The sequence below is a fragment of the Protopterus annectens genome, chromosome 1.part0, assembly GCF_019279795.1.
Source record: "Protopterus annectens isolate FY-2018-M chromosome 1.part0, PAN1.0, whole genome shotgun sequence".
Lineage (NCBI taxonomy): Eukaryota > Metazoa > Chordata > Ceratodontiformes > Protopteridae > Protopterus > Protopterus annectens.
In genome coordinates, this window is record NC_056725.1 from 668,144,831 (window position 1) to 668,152,420 (window position 7,590).

Here is a 7,590-nt window from a genome sequence, read left to right on the forward strand (position 1 = left end):
AGTCACTTTCGTGTGTCAGGAGAGAAACAGTTTAATGCATGCGCATTTAACGTCTTTGTGGGGTAAAATCTGAGGGGGGGTGAACGTAGGTTTGCCAGCACAGAACCCCGATTTTTGAAAACGTGGCTCACTGAACGTTAAAAGGACAGCAACGTTTTACTGTGAGAGTTTGAGAAAATTTGTGAAAATGCACAATGGCACATGTTTCAGTAGCAACAGATGTTCCATTGTGGTGATCCTTAAAACAGGAGACTGTATCTTCCAAATGGAAGATAACCACTGGCTGGTATCTACTGGCCTATACTGGACGTGACCGGTATACGCCTTGCTGTGCTGGAGTCTCCTTGTCGGCGGTGGTGATATCTTTTGAGCTACCCACCCTTAGCGATACTCAATGAAAGGCAGTATGTTGGAACTGTATCATCTGATCGTTTTATCACACAAGACCGTTTCCCAGAAAACATTTCTTTGTTGCATCAAGAAACAGATTTCATTTGCAGCATAATGCAACCTGCAGTCTTCTGGTCACTTGAGTCAGAATGGAGAGTCACCTAAAGACACGCTTAGCATGTTCTCTCCTTCTGCGTGGTAATCAGTCATGACCTGAAAGAGGTTAGCTGGTTTACATCTGAAAGCCAGCCGATTTTGCACGTCACGTCTAGTGGAAGTGCTGCTGCAACATCTTTAGATGACGTGAAAGCTTTTCTGATCTCTTTCTAACACGGACAGTTCCATAAGAAGAGCTTCTTGAAAGCTTTCTGTAACAGAACATGACATGCACGACAGCACTTCTGAGGTGTGTGTGAGTATGCAAAAGCCAAAGATGCATTGGCCAGGAATCGAACCCGGGTCTTCTGCGTGGGAGGCAAAAATTCTACCACTGAACCACCAATGCAAGCACACTGCAAGCTCCTGATGGGTTCACCGAGTATCGTTCCTGCCGTATTCCACGAGTGACCAGTACTTTGCTTTCAGGAACACGTTCCCAGGTGACAAATACACGTCACAGAATACCGTGTAGATGGCTTTGAGCTATCACCAGTAGGGAAAGAGTCTGGTCTCATGAGCATGACTAGAGCAGTGCAAGGCCAAGCTGGATAGACAGAGATTCTTGCAGAAAGTAAACTGATGTCACAGCAACCTGGCAAGGGCTGTGCTACATTTTACTGGCAGACAAAGCAATCAGTGATAAGCCTAATGGATTTCTGAACCACTTCTGCAAAGGAGCACACTCTCCAGCATTTGTTAGCACATCCTTACCTGTAAACTCTTAAAGAGCACTGACTCCTCAAAAGTGGATGTCAAATGGCTTGCGCACGAGGAGGAGCTTACCGGACATAGTTAAAAGACAGAGAGAACCAGAGCCGTACTGCCTCTGAGAGCACAAGGGGAACACTGATTTGTACAATTCTCTTAGTGGCCCTCCTTTCTGGAGGATACAATGCTTCGGAAGCTCTTTATTTTTCCTGCATCATGCACCTTGCAAAGATGTGGGAAAGGCCAGCAGGAAATAAAGCCCAGGCCACATGCATGGCAGGCAAGAATTCAACCGCTCAACTACCAAAGCTCACATCCCCAGTGTTGTCACAGACCCATCACACCTGCACCGACAGAAGCAAGCAGTCTTTTCCTTCATGCTCTTCTTCCTAAGGGAAAAATATCTTTCGCTTAACCTAAAGTTGTTCAGGCTAGCTTTTAGGATTCACAGTCTGAATGAATGACTTCTGGAAGCAATCGGTATGTGAAATGTCAATCTACGCTACCTGGCACCATGCGGTCTATTCCTTTCATGGGAGAAGGACACCTCGACTCTCTACTAAGATAAGACATGGTACAATCTTGTTAAGATTTTAAAAGTCTTCTCAGCTCCTTCTGCTCTATCTTGGCCTGCTGCGACCACCGTGAGCCCCTTATGGGAGCATTCGGTCAGCAGGTGCCGTACAGCTCACTTGCCCTAAAGGGTGAGTGACTCACAGACAGGACTAGAAGTTCAAACGTCAGTTAGTCTCACTTTCACGCTTAAATCTGGGCTACTTTATTTTCATTTTTCACTTATAAGGAACCTGCTCTTTATTTTTGCCTACCATCTTGCACTCTCCAGGGTATCAAATGTCTGATCCTCCGACCAAACCCTTATTTGTGCAGATTGTGCACCTGCTTGCTTGCTTAGCTTGTGAAGACTACATTGCATTATTTTTATTTCTTTGTCCTGGAAAGGCCCTGAGAAATGTCTGTATTCCGGGTCAGATATGGATTCCCCGAAAAGAGAGAGAGAGAGAGAGGGAGAGACTTCCAGATTTGACAGACAATTCTGTGGGGCAGAAAGCCTACCTCAGCACAGAGCTGGGACATTCTGTCTGGGGGCTTAGTCTCCAAACTGGAGTAGTGCTCAGCTCTGTGTACTGCTTTAGCTAGGCTCGGTGGATGTTTCCCCCCCCCACCCTGCCCACCCCTCCTTTATTGCAGTCTTTAAATACTCTTTCTAAAATCTATTCTCCAATCACTATTCCCATGCTAGTGTCAGCTTCACGGCATTGGGTGTAGCACCTTAAAGAGTACTGTAGCCACTCTGTCTGCCTTGATTCTTGTAGCTAGAAAGTCATACAGTTTCCATGTCAGAATTCAATTTTCCTGGTGCTGCCTCTGCTTGTGTTGCTGTTACATTTCCTTTCTATCATCACTGTTTCCTCCCCAGCTGTACCTGATGCTTCTGCAGCCCTAGACCAGGTGCCTAACAATATATCCTGGCTCATGTCTGTTGCTCAAAAAAGCAAGACACAATTCATCCATAGCTTGAGCCTGTTTCTACATTCAAGAAAATAATCTGAACTCCAACTCTTCTCATTTCAGTCTTGTGGTGCACCTGAGAGATGGATCTCAGACTTTTCCCAACTAAATCCTCAGACTCCATCTGTAGCAGTCACTCATGTGTCAGGAGAGAAACAGTTTAATGCATGCGCATTTAACGTCCTTGAGGGGTAAAATCTGAGGGGGGGTGAACGTAGGTTTGCCAGCACAGAACCCCGATTTTTGAAAACGTGGCTCACTGAACGTTAAATGGACAGCAACATTTTACTGTGAGAGTTTGAGAAAATTTGTGAAAATGCACAATGGCGAATGTTTCAGTAGCAACAGATGTTCCATTGTGGTGATCCTTAAAACAGGAGACTGTATCTTCCAAATGGAAGATAACCACTGGCTGGTATCTACTGGCCTATACTGGACGTGACCAGTATAGGCCTTGCTGTGCTGGAGTCTCCTTGTCGGCGGTGGTGATATCTTTTGAGCTACCCACCCTTAGCGATACTCAACGAAAGGCAGTATGGTGGAACTGTATCATCTGATCGTTTTATCACACAAGACCGTTTCCCAGAAAACATTTCTTTGTTGCATCAAGAAACAGATTTCATTTGCAGCATAATGCAACCTGCAGTCTTCTGGTCACTTGAGTCAGAATGGAGAGTCACCTAAAGACACGCTTAGCATGTTCTCTCCTTCTGCGTGGTAATCAGTCATGACCCGAAAGAGGTTAGCTGGTTTACATCTGAAAGCCAGCCGATTTTGCACGTCACATCTAGTGGAAGTGCTGCTGCAACATCTTTAGATGACGTGAAAGCTTTTCTGATCTCTTTCTAACACGGACGGTGCCATAAGAAGAGCTTCTTGAAAGCTTTCTGTAACAGAACATGACATGCACGACAGCACTTCTGAGGTGTGTGTGAGTATGCAAAAGCCAAAGATGCATTGGTCGTGAATCGAACCCGGGTCTCCTGCGTGGGAGGCAAGAATTCTACCACTGAACCACCAATGCAAGCACACTGCAAGCTCCTGATGGGTTCACCGAGTATCGTTCCTGCCGTATTCCACGAGTGACCAGTACTTTGCTTTCAGGAACACGTTCCCAGGTGACAAATACACGTCACAGAATACCGTGTAGATGGCTTTGAGCTATCACCAGTAGGGAAAGAGTCTGGTCTCATGAGCGTGACTAGAGCAGTGCAAGGCCAAGCTGGATAGACAGAGATTCTTGCAGAAAGTAAACTGATGTCACAGCAACCTGGCAAGGGCTGTGCTACGTTTTACTGGCAGACAAAGCAATCAGTGATAAGCCTAATGGATTTCTGAACCACTTCTGCAAAGGAGCACACTCTCCAGCATTTGTTAGCACATCCTTACCTGTAAACTCTTAAAGAGCACTGACTCCTCAAAAGTGGATGTCAAATGGCTTGCGCACGAGGAGGAGCTTACCGGACATAGTTAAAAGACAGAGAGAACCAGAGCCGTACTGCCTCTGAGAGCACAAGGGGAACACTGATTTGTACAATTCTCTTAGTGGCCCTCCTTTCTGGAGGATACAATGCTTCGGAAGCTCTTTATTTTTCCTGCATTATGCACCTTGCAAAGATGTGGGAAAGGCGAGCAGGAAATAAAGCCCAGGCCACATGCATGGCAGGCAAGAATTCAACTGCTCAACTACCAAAGCTCACATCCCCAGTGTTGTCACAGACCCATCACACCTGCACCGACAGAAGCAAGCAGTCTTTTCCTTCATGCTCTTCTTCCTAAGGGAAAAATATCTTTCGCTTAACCTAAAGTTGTTCAGGCTAGCTTTTAGGATTCACAGTCTGAACGAATGACTTCTGGAAGCAATCGGTATGTGAAATGTCAATCTACGCTACCTGGCACCATGCGGTCTATTCCTTTCATGGGAGAAGGACACCTCGACTCTCTACTAAGATAAGACACGGTACAATCTTGTTAAGATTTTAAAAGTCTTGTCAGCTCCTTCTGCTCTATCTTGGGCTGCTGCGACCACCGTGAGCCCCTTATGGGAGCATTCGGTCAGCAGGTGCCATACAGCTCACTTGCCCTAAAGGGTGAGTGACTCACAGACAGGACTAGAAGTTCAAACGTCAGTTAGTCTCACTTTCACGCTTAAATCTGGGCTACTTTATTTTTATTTTTCACTTATAAGGAATCTGCTCTTTATTTTTGCCTACCATCTTGCACTCTCATGGGTATCAAATGTCTGATCCTCCGACCAAACCCTTATTTGTGCAGATTGTGCACCTGCTTGCTTGCTTAGCTTGTGAAGACTACATTGCATTATTTTTATTTCTTTGTCCTGGGAAGGCCCTGAGAAATGTCTGTATTCCGGGTCAGATATGGATTTCCCGAAAAGAGAGAGAGAGAGAGAGAGAGAGAGAGAGAGAGACTTCCAGATTTGACAGACAATTCTCTGGGGCAGAAAGCCTACCTCAGCACAGAGCTGGGACATTCTGTCTGGGGGCTTAGTCTCCAAACTGGAGTAGTGCTCAGCTCTGCGTACTGCTTTAGCTAGGCTCGGTGGATGTTTTTTTTTTTCCCCCACCCTGCTCACCCCTCCTTTATTGCAGTCTTTACATACTCTTTCTAAAATCTATTCTCCAATCACTATTCCCATGCTAGTGTCAGCTTCACGGCATTGGGTGTAGCACCTTAAAGAGTACTGTAGCCACTCTGTCTGCCTTGATTCTTGTAGCTAGAAAGTCATACAGTTTCCATGTCAGAATTCAATTTTCCTGGTGCTGCCTCTGCTTGTGTTGCTGTTACATTTCCTTTCTATCATCACTGTTTCCTCCCCAGCTGTACCTGATGCTTCTGCAGCCCTAGACCAGGTGCCTAACAATATATCCTGGCTCATGTCTGCTGCTCAAAAAAGCAAGACACAATTCATCCATAGCTTGAGCCTGTCTCTACATTCAAGGAAATAATCTGAACTCCAACTCTTCTCATTTCAGTCTTGTGGTGCACCTGAGAGACGGATCTCAGACTTTTCCCAACTAAATCCTCAGACTCCATCTGTAGCAGTCACTCGTGTGTCAGGAGAGAAACAGTTTAATGCATGCGCATTTAATGTCTTTGTGGGGTAGAATCTGAGGGGGGGTGAACATAGGTTTGTCAGCACAGAACCCCAATTTTTGAAAATGTAGCTCACTGAACGTTAAAAGGACAACAAGGTTTTATTGTGAGAGTTTGAGAAAATTTGTGAAAATGCACAATGGCGCATGTTTCAGTAGCAACAGATGTTCCATTGTGGTGATCCTTAAAACAGGAGACTGTATCTTCCAAATGGAAGATAACCACTGGCTGGTTTCCACTGGCCTATACTGGACGTGACCATATACACCTTGCTGTGCTGGAGTCTCCTTGTCTGCGGTGGTGATATCTTTTGAGCTACCCACCCTTAACGATACTCAATGAAAGGCAGTATGTTGTAACTGCATCATCTGATCGTTTTATCACACAAGACCGTTTCCCAGAAAACATTTCTTTGTTGCATCAAGAAACAGATTTCATTTGCAGCATAATGCAACCTGCAGTCTTCTGGTCACTTGAGTCAGAATGGAGAGTCACTTAAAGACACGCTTAGCATGTTCTCTCCTTCTGCATGGTAATCAGTAATGACCTGAAAGAGATTAGCTGGTTTATATCTGAAAGCCAGCCGATTTTGCACATCACGTCTAGTGGAAGTGCTGCTGCAACATCTTTAGATGATGTGAAAGCTTTTCTTATCTCTTTCTAATACGGACGGTGCCATAAGATGAGCTTCTTGAAAGCTTTCTGTAACAGAACATGACATGCACGACAGCACTTCTGAGGTGTGTGTGAGAATGTAAAAGCCAAAGATGCACTGGCCGGGAATTGAACCTGGGAGGCTAGAATTTTATCACTGAACCACCATTGCAAACATACTGCAGCCTCCTGATAGGTTCACCGAGTATCATTCTTGCTGTATTCCACGAGTGGCCTGTACTTTGCTTTGCGGAACACGTTCCCAGGTGACAAATACATGTCACAGAATACCGTGTAGATGGCTTTGAGCTATCACCAGTAGGGAAAGTGTCTGGTCTCATGAGCATGACTAGAGCAGTGCAAGGCCAAGCTGGATAGACAGAGATTCTTGCAGAAAGCAAACTGATGTGACAGCATCCGGCCAAGGGCTGTGCTACATTTTACTTGCAGGAAAAGCAATCAGTGTTAAGCCTAATGGATTTCTGAACCACTTCTGCAAAGAAGCACACTCTCCAGCATTTGTTAGCACATCCTTACCTGTAAACTCTTAAAGAGCACTGACTCCTCAAAAGTGGATGTCAAATGGCTTGCGCATGAGGAGGAGCTGACCGGACATAGTTAAAGGACAGAGAGAACCAGAGCCGTACTGCCTCTGAGAGCACAAGGGGAACACTGATTTGTACAATTCTCTTAGTGGCCCTCCTTTATGGAGGATACAATGCTTCAGAAGCTCTTTATTTTTCCTGCATCATGCACCTTGCAAAGATGTGGGAAAGGCCAGCAGGAAATAAAGCCCAGGCCACATGCATGCAGGCAAGAATTCAACTGCTGAACTACCAAAGCTCACATCCCCACTGTTGTCACAGACCCATCTCACCTGCACCAACAGAAACAAGCAGTCTTTTCCTTCATGCTCTTCTTCCTAAGGGAAAAATATCTTTCGCTTAACCGAAAGTTGTTCAGGCTAGCTTTTAGTATTCACAGTCTGAATGAATGACTTCTGGAAGAAATCGGTATGTGAAATGTCAACCTACA

The 7,590-nt window shown here is 45.3% G+C and overlaps 2 non-coding genes across 2 annotated transcripts; both read right to left on the reverse strand.

The window, feature by feature from the left end:
- Positions 1 to 824: 824 nt before the first annotated feature.
- On the reverse strand, positions 825 to 895 carry TRNAG-CCC. The gene has a single exon. It is a non-coding gene; the product is annotated as a tRNA-Gly (tRNA).
- A 2,845-nt stretch (positions 896 to 3,740) lies between these two features.
- TRNAG-CCC lies at positions 3,741 to 3,811 on the reverse strand. Its single transcript has one exon. It is a non-coding gene; the product is annotated as a tRNA-Gly (tRNA).
- Positions 3,812 to 7,590: the final 3,779 nt, after the last annotated feature.